Genomic DNA, 20,748 nt, shown 5'->3' on the forward strand with positions numbered 1-20,748 from the left:
GCTATGGGGGACTTTTGGGATAGTATTGGAAATGTAATTGAGGAAAATATGTAATAAAAATATAAAAAAAAAAAAATAAAGGTTTTCTTGACATATAAAAAAAAAAAAAAAAAAGAAAAAAATTTACTACCTGGATATTCCATAGTTTATATATCCATTTACGCCATAAGGAATATTTTGTTTCTACCAAGTTTTAGCAATATTGAACACAGCTGCTAGAAACAAATTGTATGTTTCTCATGAGGGCAAGGTGTTTCAACCACTTTACTCAAATATCAAAGAGCATGCTCACCAGAAACACTGGTGAAAATGTTTATTCTTGTACCTTGAAGACATGCTAATATTTGTCAGTATTGGGGATTCGGGAATGTTTTCTTCTTGAACACTGAAGGTCAAGTTCACCCTCACACCCAGGTCCCACCAGAAGAGAAAACAAGCCTACCTATGATTCCATGTCAAAACACTATGCTGTCATGCATATGGGCTTTTATAAAGCATGGATTTGATTTATTTATTTTGATATAGTATACCAAAACAGATTTTGTCCATAATGGCCACCCTGCCAACAAGCCATAAATAAATAAGGAACCAAACAAAGTGAACTAACAAATGAATGGGTTGGCTGGATATGTATAGTCTAAGGGCAGCATCTCAGAATTTGCAAAGCATTTGTCCTTTATTTAAACCATTTAAATCATCACAGCCCCCTGGGATTTTCACAGGAAATTCAAGCTCAGAAAACATGAAAAATTTGCCAAGTTAAAGCATGGAAAATCAAGGTATAAACCTAGGTTTTCAAATGTTTCTTCCATATCAAAACATGATCCTTTTTTTTTTAATTAAGGAATGAATGAAAGACAGTTAGAGAACCTCAGAGCAATGGCTGAGAATGTGACTCAGTTAAGAAAGTACTCATGGTATAAGCAAAAGGACCTGGAGCTTGGATGCCCACAACCCACATGGAAGCTGTGTACTGAAACACAGCTGTAATACTCTCCAGAGAGCAGGATCCTAGAACAGAGACATGTGGATCTAGCCAATAATAGAGATCTTGTCTCAAAAAGTAAGATACTGAGAAAGATACACATATTGACCTGTGGCCTCCATTTGCAGATATATGCGTAAGGACTGACATGAACAGCAATACAAATCCACAGAAACATGTAACACACACACACACACACACACACACTGGAACAGAAAACCTCCATGCCGGAGCCTTTAAAGAATAAAGAGCAGAGTCATATGAGAACAGAACTAGACTCCATTTGCAAGACAAAGTAGAAGGAAGCAACAGAGGAATGCCCAGTAAATTGCAGAAACAAACTGGCACCATAGTAGCCACGGCAGAATATATCAGAAATGGTTAGCTGTGGGAATCAAAAGGATACCAGAAACAGATTTTATCAATTTTCCTACTCAACTAATGTCTGGATCTACTTCCTGCTCAGCATTTCATGCTACAACTGAGGTTTCAGCCCTTGGAGAAAAGCCGAGAGATTTCTGCAAATGTTTTCTCTTCAACAGATGGAGCAGAAACTGAGACGCATTACAAGGAAGATGGATTGGTACATCACATTTGCAACAATGGAACTGCAGCAAAGCTTTAAACCAGGCTTGGTTAAAAAGAAGTGGAAACCCAGGGTTGGCCACAATCCTTTTTTTTTTTTTTTTTTTAATTAAAAGTGAAGGGGAATTTCAAAGTTCTATTTCATCGCTTCTAAACTTCAGTGCAATGAATGCAGAATGTTTATAGGGCTTGGCTAAATGACAGACAGTATAAGATTTATGTGCATTCAGGCCTTAGCCAGTGAAAACCCCCAGCACTGGAAACTGGGAAAAGAAATGCAGGGAGAAAAACCACAGGGACAGAAATGTCCAGCTACTTGAACCTGTGTAACTTCAAATTATTTGCTTAACCCTGAATCAACACCTACTCCCCACCCCTTCTTTTTTCTCCATCTTCTGTTTTGTGAATAGCCACTGGCATTTGCTTATTTGGGGCTCTCTGTTTCTTTTTCTTGCTTTCTCCCTGCCTATGGTCACATCAAGATGTGTTATTCTCTCGAGATATATTCACTTCACCTAATACAAACATATCAAGTACTATTCAAATGATTTGGAGACTTGACCTGGGAGAGAGAACATTGTGTGCCAGGCTACTGCCTGTCTCCTTACTGAGTGTAGTTAAGCATTCAGGTACTATAAATCACTCTTCTGTGTGAAGTCTGGAAGGGCCTTTACTCACAGCTCTTCTTCTGAACCGTTGAAGTAAATTCCACTAAATGCTCAAGTCAGAGTCCTACCCAAGACTAACTAACCCAGTCAGCATGGCAGGGTCTGGATATGCATACTCTAAAAAACAGCTGTTGGAAGATGATAACTTGTCAGATAGAACCCCTGCAAAATACATAGTCGCTTCAGCAATATGGCCAAATTTACATTGAACTGTCATTCTGTATCTCCTGGGTGATTTTCCTGCATAGCTCACACAATTGATTCTCTTTTAGTCCATAGGGCCAACCAGACATATTTGCTTTTTGCATGGTTAGTGTTTAAACTGTGCAATATATTAAACACAAACGTATTAATACACACACACATATATATATATATGCAAAAGCAACAAGAAATGCACAATAGAAAATGTTTATTGTTTCATGCACATGAATCCATTCATGTACCCACATACATGTACACAGCCATGCATAAATAAATACAACTATATTCTTACACTAGCACACTCAAATATATTAATTCTGTATTATTTATCACCTTGGGACACATCAATTCCAAGAGATATATTTGAAACATCATTCAGATAAACATTGCAATGCTTTCTTAATAGTTTCAAATACAAATATAGTAAAACTCATTCAAGCATATCCTTTATGGCTAGAAATATTATAGCAGCTTAACAAATGCATATCATGAACCATGCAAGCACTTGCATGTCTTACCTCTTGGTGAGAACATTCATTTCCATGCAATTTTATTCACATATGAATAGATTCCAGAGTCCATGGGTACATTCAAGCACAAATGTCATACATACATTTGAAAGAGTTTCCTCACCATTTATGAATCATACATATGTGCACATACACATGCAAACTCTACTTAGACTCACACACACATGGAGGCATGTGCACACATACAGCAGAAACACTCACCATGCCATATATAAACATAGTATCACACATCATATACCCCGCATACCACAATACACACATATCATACAATACACTGAACACCACAAACTATGTACGACACATAATGTACATACTATCCTCGCTCATAACACAAACACACACAATCCCCCACATAAAATACACATATCATGTACACCTTACCTGTACACATATATCATAAACATATTCCCTCTCCCCTCTACACATACCACATAGTGTACAACATACTATAAATCATCTATATACATATATCCATATATATACACATATATATATTGCAAGAAAGACACATGTATATACCATATATGTAGCATACACACACACACACACTCCACACAACACATACATCTCAAACATATCACCTACATACATATTCTTCTGTCTACACATATTTCATACACACATACACCACACAAACTGTACTTACAGCTCTCTCTCTCTCTCTCTCTCTTTCTCTCTCTCTCTCTCTCTCACACACACACACACTATCACCATCACCATCCACTACCATCACCACCACCACAATCTATATAAACACCCTGTACTCATAGTACAAAACAGAGAGCTTGGTGCAATGTATGCACTTCTCTAAATCAGATTCTTCCTCTACCTGTCAAAATAGACGACTGAATGTGAAGACCTGTGAGAGAACATAGATTCTGGAGGAAATAAATGTCACATATGAAACAGATGCCAGGATTAAAACAAGTCTAGATGATCTGAGCCAATGTTTCACAGGAGACATAGGCAGAGTGCAGATCAACAGTAGTTTATCATGTGTACCAGAGAGGAAGAGCTGGGGACAAGATCAGGAATAAGTGTCTAAGTTACCAGACATGCAAAATACTGCCTTGGAAACAGTATCAAAATCACAAACTGCCATGCATGAATGTTACCCTAGCTCAATCTAGCCAATACTAGAGACAATGTATATTTAGAGAAATGGTTTCTAAAACGACAGACAACATAAAGACTCTATCAGAGCTGGCCAGTGAGTAAAGATGTTATTCCTATTTTGCTTCAAGCTCTCTTTGCTCAAAGTAAGTTTTTGTATTAGGTGTCAATAAAGCCAAGCATCATTCTGTTAGAAAATGCTAGAACACCCAGAAAATGTATGCGTCATCACTATGGGCATCCTTTGGCCAATGTATTTACAATAAGTGTTATGAATACTTCATCGCCCATGTTTGCATTGATATATGCACATTTATTTCAAAATACTTATATGTCTAAATTGCTGTATTCTTATTTTTTGTAAGTTGAAGAAAAATATACAAGACAACCACAGATGTCACCTTCTATGAAGGAAAAGAAAAAAACCTCTAATGTCCTAATTCTAGGACTTTTAATATTTGATGGTTCTGAGATTGGATTTTATATTCCATGAGTATTCCTTTCTATGAGTCTATGAGATTCTGCCTCTAAGTTTTTATTATCCTAAGATTCTATGATTTGAAGTTTTGATAGCTTCTAAAATTCTACAACTATGGGTCTCAGATGTCAATATTATAAGAATCTGACATTTATAGCTTACAATTTGAAGCTCAAATCTCTTGGTGAGAATAAGGTTGCCATGGCATTCTCTGAGACAGGGAGAACCTAAAAGCCCCAAGTATATGTAGTATATGTAGTGGTGAGGACAGATAGTCCCCAAAAAGTAAAACAAAACACCTATGGAAGGAGTTACAGAGACAAAGTTTGGAGCTGAGATGAAAGGATGGACAATCTAGAGACTGCCACACCTGGGAATCCATCCCATAATCAGTCTCCAAATGCTGACACCATTGCATACACCAGCAAGATTTTGCTGAAAGGACCCTGATATAGCTGTCTCTTGTGAGGCTATGCCGGTGCCTGGCAAACACAGAAGTGGATGCTCACAGTCAGCTATTGGATGGAACACAGGGTCCCCAATGGAGGAGCTAGAGAAAGTACCCAAGGAGCTAAAGGGGTCTGCAACCCTATAGGTGGAACAATAATATGAACTAACCAGTATCCCCAGAGCTCATGTCTCTAGCTGCATATGTAGCAGAAGATGCCATCATTGGGAAGAGAGGCCTCTTGATTTTGCAAACTTTATATGCCTCTGTACAGGGGAATGCCAGAGCCAAGAAGTGGGAGTAGGTGGGTAGGGGGTGGGGGGGGAGGGTATGGGGGACTTTTGGGATAGCATTTGAAATGTAAATGAAGAAAATATCTAATAAAGAAAAAGAAAAAAAGGAAAACAATCCAGTAGAGAAAAAGAATTCTAAGAGCATGTCACCTGTATCCAAAGATATCTCTCTCTGCCCTTCTTTGTCCGAAACTTCATTTTACAGCCTAAAGATTTAAAATATTTACTGCTATAATACAATTGCTGTGGAGGCGGAGCCAGAAGTTTATTCCTAACATCTAGCGCAAACCCTGCATGCCTGTACAAAAAGCTCCTAATAGATATTAAGTCAGCCGACCTCACTTATGTTTCTCTTCCCTCTTTTCCAATGCCTTCTTCCAACGTTCTTCATCCTTTTCCTCTTCTCCTATGCATCCACTCACATCTTCTCTTAATAGTTTAAATTTTCCATGTATATTGCTTATGCAATTCTCTTAGAAATATAATGATTATTTCTCCTCTTACACTGATAATGAAAATGAGGCTAAATATGATTGACTAAATTCCCTTAAAGGGAAGAAAAAAAAGTGAACCTCATATTGTTGACTCCAACTTCAGAGCTTTCCAAATACTCCCACTGTCCTTAAAAATAATAAACCTATCAACTTCCCAGAACATGAGACACGTTGCCACTGTTCTCTACTCCTCAATATAACCCTAACTACATTTTCTCAATCAATAACAATTCCCATTTTATTGCATCTAATATTGGTCTTCCATACTCAACAGTTCATTTCATTTTCTGGCCTTTTTTCTTCCTCCTGCGACTGCTGTACATGGCATGTGTTTATTTTTCAATTAAAGCAAATTAAACTTAATTTTGTTTTGAGAACGTTTTTTTTTAGAATTTTACAGCCCACATTGAGATAATTGAGACCCTGCTGTTTCTGGAAGTAGTGTTTAGAGAGAGGAGACTCTGATCAGCACAACCTTAGAAGAAGCCATCTTTAACCCATCACTTCCCTTTGTCCTACCAACCCAGCATTTCTTAACTCCATCCACTTCTCTGCCACTGTCCTGGTCTAGATGTGTATCTTCTATACAGTAGCTATAGCACAATCAGGACCTGCGAAAGGCCTACCAAGGATTTTCCTTTCCCTTTTTCCACCTGCCTCCCTGTTATTCTCAATTGTAGATATAATAAAGTTAATAATTCTCTAAATAGTCAGCAGAAACTATATAAGTAGTAATTATTATATATAAATCCTGAAACTTTAAATAGCCTACCTGTGCATTAATTTCCTAGCCTCAGTCTTTAGCATGCTCTCTGGAAACACTTGAAATACGTCTGTTTCTGTTCTCTATCTGAAATGGCTTTTAGTTCCATACAACTGGCTGTGTAACTCCGAAGCCCAAAGGGATAGACCTCTTTTCTAATCCTCATCATTCATAGACATTCTCCAACATCAGAATAAGCTACTCTGCATAATCTCAGGCTGTATGTCTGTCTGTCTGTTTATCAGATTGTTAATGGCTTCAGATCACAAAAACAAGTCTATTTATCAAAGATGTATCAGAAACACATTTCGGAAAACATTAAAGATAAGTGATCTGAAATACAGTAAGCTACAAGAGAATGCAGGTTGTCAACATGCAAGAAAGAACAAACAGGATAGTAAGCTAATAGCAAAGGAGAGAGAAGAAGGGGGAAATGATGCTTACATTAAATCAAGGAAACTTCTTTTTATATTGCCCTCTGATTGTCATTTGCTATGATCATAAATTCTAAAATAATGTATATTACCAAAATTACATATACACAAATTTATCACAAATGTAATACTCCAGTCTTTCTATAGATGATCAATTTTCTACTATGTACAGATCCTTATATATCATGAAAGGTACTAGTAATTAAACTAAAGGAATGGAGAAAGATGAAAATGTAAGGTCAAATAATTTTAAGAACACTTTAATTAATAATCATTAAATCTTCCTTATTATAAGACTCAAATGAGTCTTTAAAATGATTGTGCATATAATACAGTGCTTCTCTCAAATTCATTGTGCCACCCAGTAGATTGTTCTCACAGTTTTCACTACCCCAAACAAAACAAAACAGTGAAATAGTGCCTAATAGAAAAGGACATGAGAATGTAATGAAAGAATAGTTTTAGAAATGGACAGTGAACTGGCATTCTTGGCTTGGACGCTATGCTCCAAAAATGACCTCTCACAATACAGCTCCTGTTCTAAAAGTCTACATTTCTTTTGACTCTCTCTCTCTCTCTCTCTCTCTCTCTCTCTCTCTCTCTCTCTCTCTCTGTGTGTGTGTGTGGGGGGGGGTGGGGGTGTGTGTGTATGCGTTTGTGTCTGTATTTGTGTATGTAAATGAGTTTGTGTTGTGGTAATTCAGGTGTGTGCTTGTCAGGGCACATATAGAGATCAAAAGACAAACTAAAGTATCAGCCCTCACATTTTTTCCTTTGATTCATACAGTCTCTTGTGAATTGCTAGTATACATTGGTGAGGTTCAAGAAATTCTGTCTCTGCCTCTTACCTTGCCATAATAATTTCATACTTACAGATGCATGCTACTCTGTCAAGCTTTACAATATTTTAGTATATCTGAACTTAAGTCCTTATGCTTGTGTGACATGTACTTTACACATTAAACTATCTCCTCAGCCCTTGATTTCTTAACCTGTCTAAACAGAGGAATAGCTATATGTTCTTTTGATAGAATAGTTTTGTGTTGTTTTAGAAACTTTACCTTAGCTCTAATATTCTATGGTTCTATGATGTAGACACACAAACTTGGAGTCATACATTCTCTGTGTCATATAACTTAAACTATTTCCAGGAATCTGGATTTTCCATGTCTTAATCCAGAACAATCACTAACCTTTCTGCAAAACTAATAGTGATATACTTTAGTGGTCAGGTTTTCTAGGCAAATATTTTATTTCCATATGAGCCATCATAAATATGGAGCACACTGTCTTGATATCATTTCACTTACTTATAGCAAATGTATGGCATACATTCTGATGACAAAGGCAATGAAAGCACAGTTTTACATTAGCCTTTTCTTCCAAAAGGCTCTTCTTAGGTGTGTCTAAGCCATGTATAGCTTGCAAAGAAGTCAATGCAATAGGTTAAATTGCAGAAGAAACTGAAAACAATATTTTTAAATCATGTTTAAAGCTGTAGACCTTCTTATTTAAATCTTACAATCGTACAATAAAGCAGAGATGAGAAGCTGCTTGAATGTAGGTGGAAGGGGAAAGCTGGGCTAGTTTATTACCCTAACTTATCACCTCCTCACTGCCTCTATTGTAACTTCAGATTGGTGCTAGGAACCTCAAGCCTTCACTTCTTAAGTGAGGAAATGCAGGTTAAGGTTGTATGTAATCTATCCAAAAACTGAAATAGAGGAAAGGCTGCCTGAGACATTCCTGATCCTCAAACCTTGAAACACAAAGTGTCCTCTCTTCAGAAAATGGTTTAATTTAATATAAATGTGATCCTACTTTGTTTTAAGGGGCTAAAAGCCACTCATATATATATATATAAATATGATATATATATGGTATATATATGGTATATATATATATATATATATATATATATATATAGCATCAGTATATTATGAATATTATTACTTAAGCCAAGGGTAAAAATAGAATTTGAATCTTCAAATGTTATAAGATGACTTAGAAAAGTACATAACATATATTCATGAATTTCCTTGTATTTTAATTATTCTTCTCACCTCCCATAGATTTCTCACTTTCTTTGATCCCTTTAGTTAAAGTGTTGGTTACCCACATATTGCACATTCATTATGGAATATTAGGAAGTACAGGTAAGCATCATAGTAGAAATTCATTCATAACCCACTATCTAGAGGTAGCCATTAATACATGGGTGCAACTTATTCAACAGTCATGCCTTCTATGATACTTTGTTTCTTATGCCTCTTCAATTGCTCACCAAAATAGCAGTCAATGCAGAGAGAGTTTCCCCAAGTGCTAATTATGTAATAATTGCTGTACATAAAAAGTGTTCCTAGTGTTTTCTGTATGTGATACTCACTTTCACTTTAAAACTTCATGGAAGGTCCTGCTGCTACCCCATTGTACAGATGTTATTTCCTATCATCCCATCTCCTGGTGCCTGAAGATACTTCTCAAAAGCTATGATTAGAGTCTGTAAAATTCATTCTTTGTTTTGTTTACTTTAATTCCCTTTTTTTCCCTCAGAAGGAACATTCTGTATAGACTGTGTACATCTAACTGACTTCTAAGGGCAGGGTTCCAATTCTTAATTTAGAAGGATTTATATCTCCTTTGTAAAAATTGGGATAGCTTGGAGGTGTGTCAAGGATGGCGCTCCTGATCTCCTGATAATGAATCTTCCCCTCACTCCCTTTTGCTTCCTCCACTGGATTCACATTGGCCTCTTTACACAGAAACTCACCTCAGAAGATCCATCCCTATCATGGCCGCACTTCTGATTTCACTCACTCGTACCCCTCTAATTCTTCTTCTTCTATTTTCAGGAGCCAAGAAGATTTGACCTGACTACCTCCACCTGGAAGGCTATCCTACCTGGTTAGGTATGTGCCTTGCTGTCTTCTGGATCCAGACTTCTTTTTGAAAAGTCAGCACTCCAGTGGTCATTTCCCCTTCCTATTTACATGAATTAGCATGCCCTGTCCCACCACAGCATCTGTGCGACCCACTTTCCTTCTCTAGTCATGTTCTATTTTTGATCTTCTCTATTATACTTATCACCATCTCACACACACACACACACACACTATATCTTTGCTTGATTATTTATATAACATCTTTTCCCTCAAGTAGAACATGAGTTCCAAGATGGGGATGGGGGGTCTTAATCCCTCCAGTTCACAGCTGTTTTCACGGCTCTTAGAACAATGTCTGGCACAAAGAAGTGAAAAGAAGTTCTCTTTGTATTATTTATTTCTCTCACTTGTGTAGAGGAAGACGTGTATATACATGTGAAACCCAGATGGTGATGATGCCATAAGTCTCCCTCAATTTTTCTCTACCTTTTTTATTGAAGTAGGTCTCAGCTAACTCAGACCTTGCTGACAGAACTAGCAGAGCCCTGGATCTATAGTGTATGACCAGGTACAACTGGCATTTCATGACCTCTGGAAATATGAACTCCAATATGTATTTGGCCAGCCAGTACTTTAAATCTTGACCCACCTTGACATATCTATTCCTTGATTTTAAAATGAAACAAACACAGGCCACATGTGTATTGAATGTGCATTCCTAGCACCATAAATGAGCCTCTCTTTTCCTGCACTGCTTACTTGGCATTTATTGCTACAACAACCTACAACAATGCTAGTATCATCAGCATCAACATCATCATCATCACATTATCATCATCATCAATAACAACAATGACAACAACAAGAACAGCAACAACAAAACCATTGCCATGCTTCTTGGAAGACTGTTGCTTCACTCTTATTTACTGTTTCTTTCTTTTCAAGTAGCCAAACCTTGCTACCTTACATCTTAATTTCTTTCCTCATTGCTCTTATAGCATTTGGTTGAGATGTTCTGGTGGCAATTCAAACAAAACAAACCCCCTTCTTATTAATGGGGGTAAAATGAAATCGTGGCATTTTCATACAAACATTATTATATATTCCCTCATCATCATCTTTTCTTACTGTCTTCCATTCAACATTCCTTCTAATGGCTTCTTTCTTTCCTCTTAATTTATCCCCAATTCTTGTTTTAAATGGAAAGAGAATATTTTTTTTTTTACAAAATACACATTTGTAGCCATGCATGCTCTCCATTTTAAAGTTCTACCCACCTTTCCTTTCAATGGCAGGTGGTCCTACAGTTATGACTTAGATCATGGGATTGTATGATGGAGGGATGACTCTACTTGAGCATTTTTTGAAATACCTAGAGTTCTCCTTTCTACTTGTTCTCAACTGTGTTCAATATCCATTGTCTTGACTACATGTAAGTATATCTGTGCTTAAGCAAATAGAAAAGAGATAAAAAGACAGAGACATAGTAATATGTAGAGCATCTCGCAACATCTAGCTATTGAAATTCATTCCATCTCCACCCTAAAAGCTTGAGTTGCTTCTAACAGTGGCAGTGAAATCACTGAGATCACAGGTAGGTTTCAAGTTACTCTTTCCATTAAAAGAAAAATCTTGGCATTGGCTTCAAGTTAGAAAGTAATTTGCTTATTCTATGACTGCTGGCCCTGGTTTCAGCAGCATTTGAACTCCCACGATTCGGGTGCAAATAAACAGGCTAAGCTAAGGTTTCCTACAGAGGCATTGTAAAAGTAAATTACTATTTTAAGAGCGTATGAAATTGGCAGCCAGAACACACTAGAAGAGTGGAAGATATTCATGATACTGACAGATAAAGAAGGAAAGGAAGTAAAATGCATATTGTTATTGAGGATTTAGGATGCTCCTTCCAGCAGTCCCATTTATAACTTCTGGAAAAAATACAATGGCTGCCTTCCTACTTTAGGCATGTGAAAGATCAGAATGGAGGCCAAAGCCTTATGACATAATGGTTGATGATTGGCAATGACTGACCTAGCCTAAGACAATAGAGGCCAAGTAGCAGCCATCAACTCCCACTATAAGAAGCTACAAAGTTCCACTTGGGGCGGGCTGGAAGCTGCTACTAGCTGGACAATGCCTTAGGCTAATGCAAGGAGGGAGGATAATTCAGGAAAAGAACATCACAATTGATGTGCCATAGTAGACAAGGGCTTAAGGTCAGATATTGTCACTTACTGCATATTTTCCAGTGAATTCTTCATTTTGTAGATGGAAAGTCCTCGTTGGGAAAACAGAGAGAATAATTTTACATTTGGAGTATCACCCAAAAGGTTAAATATAATATAAAAATCCTTTCAAAGTATTTAGGAAGATGCTAAAATAAATGGCATGGATGATGTAAAAGGCAATCATGAAGACAAAGATAAACAGGGTCTACAGGGCACCCAGCTACTGTTAATCAAGCTCTGCTTTCAGGTAAACCTGACAGAAACACTGGCCTTATGTGTTAGAAATTGAAGTAGACAGGTACAGAGAGAAAGAAGTTGCAGGGGTTCAGGGTTCCTAAGCCAATTCAGGTTCTATTTTCACCTTAAAGAGAATGGTTCTATATATGAAATAAGACAAAAGAAAAAGAGAAGAAATTAAACAGGCCTATATGAACGATGACTTTCCGCTCTTGTGGTCAGTGACCTCTCCACATCTGCTTTCTGACCCATAGCAACACAGAGAATTAAGAATTCTGCCTTAGTAATTCTGTATATTATTGAGCCTTTTCCTGTGTTCTTAGTCTCTCCTATAAGCACTGCTGTCGCACTGCTGCACAGGGGGATGCTGGGCTAGTTTATAAAAATGATCTCTAGAGCTCCTGTACAAGGTCATGTCTCAAACGTAAAAGTCATCTCTGTTGTGTATGATTTTTCCAGTCTGAAAACAAACCTAAGAGTGCAAATAATGCCCAGTTTGATACATCAGGGCCTGGCAGTAATAAAACCAAAATTAGTTCATGGTATATGGTTGAGACAATCTGCCAAGTACGCTTTGAAGCACTTACTGAATCAACTCATTAAATTCCCATCTCTCTTCCACACAGAGTCCCTTTTGTTTGCCTTATTTTACAGATAGGGAAACTGAAATGAGTACATTAGGTAAACTTGCTAAGGTCAGAGAGCTAGTAGGTAGTAGTATATGTATTCAGACTCCAGCCTTCAAGCTGTTAATCTCTCTGCTTTCAAGTCAGCTAGAAACAGGTTCAAATTTTGTATACTACACCTTTGGTTTCCTATATGGTTTTCAACAGGAAACATTATTGTTACACACCTCGATTTTCTCATCAGCAGAGTGGGAGTTTATTCTACCTGCTATGTGCTTATAGATAATACACAACAATGAATCTACTACATAGCCATTATAGTACAAGGAACAGGAAGCAAACAAGTTTAACACACATGGTCCCAATTCAAGAGTAGTTTTGTAATAGTGACATTTCAGCCACCTGTACATATTGTGGATAAAGACCTTGAACTCTGAATAAATGTTTTTTGTTTTGGTTTTGTCTTGTTTTTGTTTTTTCTTTTTTTTTTTTGTTGGTTGTTTGCTAGTGCAAGAAAAGAGAGGACAAAAAATAATGCAGCTGACTTACTAATAATTTAGAAAATCATTTGTAAGGCTTCACTTGACTTTGAATGATGCTGTCTTATTGATATACACATAAAAAAATTCTTTATAACCTACTGAGCCCTCCCAAGCCTTTGCCATCACCAGAAATAGTACTTGATGGGGACAACTTCCTCTGAAATAGTCATGGCTCCAAAATGTGCCCAGCAGAAAAAGCATATTACCAGCCATTTCCAGGTAATCTATTTTTCAATCTTTCCTCTACACGCCTACACATACCAAAATGCTGATTTTCTTTTCTTTCTTCTTTTTCTTCTTTTAATGGCTTCTGGGCTTGTACAGATGTTTTTTATAGTACTAGGAATGTTCCTTGTAGGTGCTTCCCTAAAACGTGCTTATAAATTCAGAACTCATCAATCGTATGAGAAATTTAGTCTACCCAATGCCACATAAACAGCAAGACATTTGCTCAAGGCTATGGACTAGGTTGCATTCTGAGAGAATGCTCTCCTAGGTTTTTCATGGGCTCCTGGATATTGCAAGGATTCCTACAGATGTCAAGCATTTCATCTATTTTTACAGATGGCTAATTCTGAGAACGTATCATTTAAGAGGGTGGGTCTTCTGAAGTGCCGCCTTCTCGTGGATATTTATACAACCTTCTTCCATCGAAATCAAAGTGTAATCGGTAACCTGCCTATTCTACTTTACCCACAGGATCTGTTCTTCCCCACTGGCTCATTTTGTGAGCATCTGAAAAGCTAGATAAATTATATCTCAGAAAGCCTTTGGGGCCTCTATTGGGTTAACCCTTACAAAGGGTTCTAGCTGTTTAGATGGGCCATTTACTTGGAGCCTTGCTGTTCCAACCTTTACAGCTTACACACACACACAAAAAAAAAACCCGATTGCATCTTACTTTTGTTAATAGCCTTATGGATCTACCTCCACCCTTGGGGGGATTCAGTTACTTAGCTATTCCCAAGACGATGCCAACATGTCTCATACAGCTCTGCACCCTGTGAAAACAGAATTTGTTAAGAATGATAAATTGTATGCCTTCATCAGGCTTGCTCTTTCTGTGTGGGGGTAGCAGGCGACTCTGGCAATTGACCACTGTTCACTTTCTCACACTTAGTCTTATTCAGGCTATCTTCCTTAAGGCCACTGGCAATATCCAAAAGATAGGTCCCCTGGGAGATAAAAATCCCACTCACTCTCATATGAAAAAAATTAATTTCACTTTTCCTTGGCCTCATTATTTTCTTAATTGTCTTCTTTGCCCCCTCAGTAGCAAGGACTGTCTATGGATTTGTAGAAAAGCATTTTGGGCTGCTGTGTTCCAGGAGGATAGTGGTTTTCATGTTAACACTTAATCACTTTGCTCTTAAGAGTTGCACCAGTGGCAACAGGCTCACCATCTATCCCACTCAGCCAGCCTGCCTTGAATCACAATCAGCGCTGTGAGATACGACCTCCGTTAGATTGGCTCATCTCTGAAAGGACGGCTAACTCTTATGATGAAGCACAGCCACCATGCATGTGTCTCTCTCTGCTTTTAGAAGAACTTTGTCATGCTGCATTTCCATACAACCCAGCAATATCTCTTCAGTGAGCTAAGCCAAAGTATGCTCCTTTTAAATTTACAAAAGGCAAACACAGACAGAAAAAGTTAGGCTCTGAAGGAGTCTTTATAGACACCGAGAGCAACCAGGGTTATTATCAAGAGCCTTATGTCTCTGTACTTTTATCCTATGAAGTTTTGAAGTAAAGGAGATATGAAATTATATATATATATATATATATATATATATATATACATATACATACAGATCACCAAGATCTTATAGTTATTGCTCATCCTCATCACTGTCATAACTGATGTGTCTTCCTTTAGCCTTTCCCTTTCCACAAACCCTATGAGATTTTGAAATGGCAATTGCCATCCCCTTATGACTATTTGGGAAGTTGCATATCCCTTCTGTTAGGTGGCCTACATTTATCAGCTTTCACTAGCATATTTACTGAAACACTTTGTTCAAATTATTTTTCAAGTAATATATTTGATAAACCTTTGCCAATTGAAACTGCAGCTATGTCCTACTCTTTTACACAGGTTGCAGTTACCTGCTGCCCACATGTTCACCCTCTTCCCCCTTTTCTGTCCATTGACTTTTGTGTTTCATACCTAAAGTTTTCTAGAATATGGTACTCTAAGCAGGACCAGAAATTAAGAACACATGGAACTGAGTGATTAAAAACGGGTGTGATGAAAACACAACAGAAAGTGTCTGATAGTGACCTGTCAATTTCCAGAATGCCTTCTATTCTCAGACCTTGTATGAGCCAACTAAAGACATGTCAAAAGAGATTTCAAATTCTCTCTCTCTCTCTCTCTCTTTCTCTCTCTCTCTCTCTCTCTCTCTCTCTCTGTCTGTCTCTCTCCTGTACAAGACCTTTCTGATGTGGGCTCTGTCTCTCTTTTTCATCTTCTGTCACCTCCTTCTCATTTATAGATGCATTCACACTGGGAATCTGTACATCCTTAGCCTTCTTAGCCATCCCCTTTCATAATGACTTCACTCATTTTTCTTACATAAATCTCAACATCAGTACTATTTCTTCCAAAATGTCTTTTTATGACTAATTCATCCTAAGTTATATCGCCCACCTTCCCTTCTAGCATGGGATCCCTAATTATTTGTATGACATTTAGTATTAGATTTAATTACTGTGGTTTTCTATTTGCTTACTCACTATTAGCCATCTCTTCCTCAATATGTGAATCCCGATGAAAGCAGGGCTATCTTCATAAAATATTCCTGATGCCTAAACCTGAACTGTCCATTTTAGTGTCCACCAGCCACATACAGCTGTGTAAGTCATCAAAACGAGAAACAAATAAATGTAAACAAAATGAAAAGATCACTTCACCGGTATCCATTGGCACATTTAAGAGTACAGTGGTTACCATGTTGCCTAACACAGAGAATATTTTTCTTATTCTCCAAAGTTCTATTTAACAGTACTCTTCTAGGACAACATCTGCCAAATAGAAGACACTCAGCATCTACTGCTATTGAAAAGAAATAAATTCTTTCTTTTGATCCTAACCCAATCCTCATACCCTAAAGGCACAATAACAATATGCTCAATTGTCTCTAGTATCCATTGAACATGGAGGTCTCAATGGTTATGAGTGGTCTTGACTGTGTAGTAGAAGAGAAGAGATGCTCACAAAAAGTTCAAATCTTTGCCCCTCTGATAAAAAGGCATTGGACAAAAGGAGCTTCCCTTTCTTCTTTATAATAAGTATATATACCTCACCGGATGAGAGTAGAGATTAAAGGAGAGAATAAAACTAAAGATCCTGGGACACAGCAAGGGGTACTGTCAAGTTTGATATAACTTACCTGTCTGCACCCCTGAGTGGCTGAGCTAAGTGCTGTAGTTTTAAAGGCAAAATGGCTTTGTTTTGAGTAAATAAGAATCAAATTTGGGGGGGGGAGGAAGGGCTGACAGATACTTTTAACACTGAATATGCAGACAAAAACAAACAAACAAACAAACAAAATGATAAAACAACTACTATGTGGCAGTCCCAGCTATTAAAAGAGAAATGCTGCTAATAAGAGCACATGTTGCTGTGATAATGAGAAAGCTATCCCTGTGTGGCTGTAAAACAGAGCAAATAGAGATAAAAACTAAATAAATAGAGTTTAAAAAAATATATCAAAATCCAGCCAAAAAAGATTGATTCTGAAGCAAGGCCTTGGGAAGTCTTCTAGATGCATTATCTGAGAGAGATGCTAAATTGTAACTAGGGTTTGCTCAATGGAGGAAAGTCTGATAAATCCATTATCATTCGTATGAAAGATTATGGTGAAAAACAATGGAGAGGGTGTCAGAAAAATTATGTTTGGTGACTCCTCCTATGTTTCCTGCTGTTTTTTGATATGGTTACCAGGAGTTCATTAACTTAATTGTTAAACTTTGAGATTTAGGTCAGAGGATGCAGGGTAGAAAGATGCTATGAGTAACTTTAAGGTCCTATTTTGGTGATATTTCCTAATGAATTCATCTAAGAAACCAGGATGAGAAAGCATATGCAAATCAGAAAATATTTTCTCAGATACTGCAAGGTCTTTTGGGGCAAAGATGGGTTGAGGGGAAAAAAAGGAAAAAAGGGAGAGAGGGAACTATTTGAACAATGGCATAAACTCTCTTGAAAGCACTAAGAGGGAGATGTCCCACTTGAACTGAGCAGGAGAGAAGATTTTTAAAATCCCCACCTATGCTGCTACATTCTTACTCCCTACAGCAGGAGCTGGGCCTTCTCAGCTCAGCAGGGGGGCCCCAGAGCTTATTTGGAATATCAGCTCTTTCTCTAGGGTTGAAATGGAGTCACAGCTCCCCCTTCTGGGAGCTAAAGTGCCATCCAGCTCCAGAAAAGACAACGTTTGTGAGGTTGTTAATGGCTTTATTGCAGATGGGCCTAAAATCCCTGTATTTCTAAGTACTTCCCTGCACCCCAAAAAGAGCATTTAAAAGACTGGTAACATACTTGCTTTTTAGTGAAATTGACTTCAACTTCTGGATGTCCTGTGGCTAAAAGGGCTTTATATTTTCCTTTCCCTGAGGTTATGAGCCCACCTACAAGCCATGTACTTACAAAGGCTAGCTCATTTTCCTGCAGTTTAAGAGACTAGTCACATTTAGGGGAATGTATTAGGAGGGGAATGTTTCTGGACCTGTATAAATACACCTGTGTATGGATTCATATATATTCTTGCATATGTTCCTGTGCTTATACTATGAATATACAGACATGAGATTTAAATTAATGTAAGTAAACTAATCATTTCATTTTCATGAAATGATTGAAAGAATGTCTAAGTATATATTTTGTTTTCCAGAAAGCAGAACTTTTTTCATAAAGGGATTAATACAATCCAATTTTTCTACTGGGTTCTATATAGTAGTTAAATAGTCTTGGATCCCCATGTGCTTTTAATTATCTGATGACATTAAAACAGAATTCTCTCTCTCTCTTTCTCTCTCTCTTGGCATTTCTGTGTGTACATATGTTTTTAAACGCTTTTGTGAAGCAGGAAGAATGAATGAGGCATTATGCACTCTCTTTCCTGGGTCACGAAATCATATGAAGAAGGTCTGAAATGCATCTCTGAAACAAGAAGTTCCAGAAAGAAAATCAGTTACCTTAAGTAGAAGGATGGTGGACAGGTAGGGTTAAGAAATGCTGTGAGTTGCTGAACATGGTAATAGAGTAGAAAATGACATTGATTTGGCTGAAAAACACCCTGGGTTCTAGTCCTGGCCTTGTCACCAATTTGCGAGTGAATACTAAGAAGCTGCCATCCTTTATCTGAGCCAGAGTCCTGCCTTCTTGCTCTTTAATAGCAGTAGATCATTTACACATTGGAACAGAAATAATGAGAGCCTATCCCAACATGAGGGCTCTTCTGTTTGCAAAACCCCTCCCAAAACTGCACTAGGATGTTGTGATGTAACCTGAGTTTTGTGAAGTCTACTCTATGGGCATGCCTTCCTGAAGCTTTCAGCCTGAAAGATCAGTCTGTAGTCAGAAAATGGTATGTATGCAAGTGCTTGCAGGTAGAACAGACACCCACCAGCCGGGGCAGGTTCCTGCAAACACACACTTGCTTTTATCTCTCCTCAGGAGATACAAATGTATGTATAAATGTTTTTTATAAAAGCAGATATATTCCTATTTTCTTTTCCTCTCAAGAGGCCTTCCTAGTGACCCTTTAGACATTCTATCACACCACCTCAGTCTCATCTTCTAGCTTCACTGCTTACAAGCAGAATGGCTGCCATTTACCTTGAGAAAGTAACAGCTGCCTAGTCTGGAAGCCATGCTAACAGCAGTAAAACTCAGCATTTTTTGCTGAGTAGGGCAAGCCTTTAAAAGGCAGCCGGGAATCAAATCAATGGCTGGCTCCAGAACCAAAGCCCAACTGTGCCTGGGCAGAGTGGCCGAAGTATTTACCTAAACAAGCTCCTAAAAGGTTGAGGAAATAGGAAGGAGACCCTTACGTCAAATTGTATTCCTTAGAGTCTTTCCAGGCCTCCCTGCCCTTGGCAGTATTTTAGAGCCAAGCATAAAATGTGGGGTGCAAACCAGACAGCAGTTTAAGTCAACTACCACCCCATTCTGAGATGAATTCCCCACCCACTGTCCCTCAGAAACTGTAGTCCCTTGGTCCTTAAATACATACATATAGACCTCCCCCCATACCCACGAAGAGACACTAATCTCTCTCCCTTCTCCCAGCAGCTTCCTAACTTCCTGGAGCCATGAGAAAGCACAGTTTTAAGAAGAGATTCTGGGGCTTCCAAAGCTTGTCTGAGATGGAGAAGGCAAAAAGAATGCATCCTAGGAAAGTACCCTATCAGTCTCCTGCCAAAGCACCCAGAGCTGCCCCAAATGCTATTTTCTCTGGTACTGGATGTGACTGAGATGGACAATCACATTGCCAGAGGATGCTTACTCTTTTCCCCTGAGATGATTCAGGCAAACTTACCCAGACCACCCCCTCAGAAAAAGGGCTGGGGGCGGGGGGAGGGAGGTTGATTGCAACAGGGAGACAGGATGACATCTCTACCCAAGACTTGACATGCAGTAGATAAGGAGATTCCTGACTTCCTCCTTTCCTTCTCACTCCATACTCAGCCTTTCCAAATTCCCATCAGAATCCTGGAGTCTGCCCAGTGTGGAATTTAAAGGGACAGCATCTCGCTTGTCTTGGGTTTTGGACATGTCTCTTTCATTTTTAACGGTGAGTTCAAGTGTGCAGCACTACCCCATGATTTAGACGATATTTTTCTTTCATAGGTATCATTACTGGACTAAATAAGGCACGGTATATATTCCCGGCATCTCTCCCAAACCAATGCCCAGAGACCTAAGAGGAAGTCCACAGCGGGCTTCCCGGTGGCTACGTGATACTGTAGTAAGAACCCCATTCCATTCCCTGCAAGCTGAAGAGATCTAATTAAAAATACACAGACGCGCACACATGCAAACACACACACACACACACACACACACAGAGACACACACACACACACGCCGCTGAAAGTAGGTTATAGGGCACGAACACACACACACACACACACACACACACACACACACACACACACACACACACACACGCCGCTGAAAGTAGATTATAGGGCACGAACACACACACACACACACACACACACACACA

The 20,748-nt window shown here is 38.3% G+C and overlaps 1 protein-coding gene across 1 annotated transcript in view; it reads right to left on the minus strand.

The window, feature by feature from the left end:
* Brinp1 (BMP/retinoic acid inducible neural specific 1) overlaps positions 1–20,748 on the minus strand; it is a 192,757-nt gene that overhangs the window by 171,209 nt on the left and 800 nt on the right. The window lies entirely within an intron of this gene.

This window comes from Mus caroli, chromosome 4, assembly GCF_900094665.2.
Source record: "Mus caroli chromosome 4, CAROLI_EIJ_v1.1, whole genome shotgun sequence".
Lineage (NCBI taxonomy): Eukaryota > Metazoa > Chordata > Mammalia > Rodentia > Muridae > Mus > Mus caroli.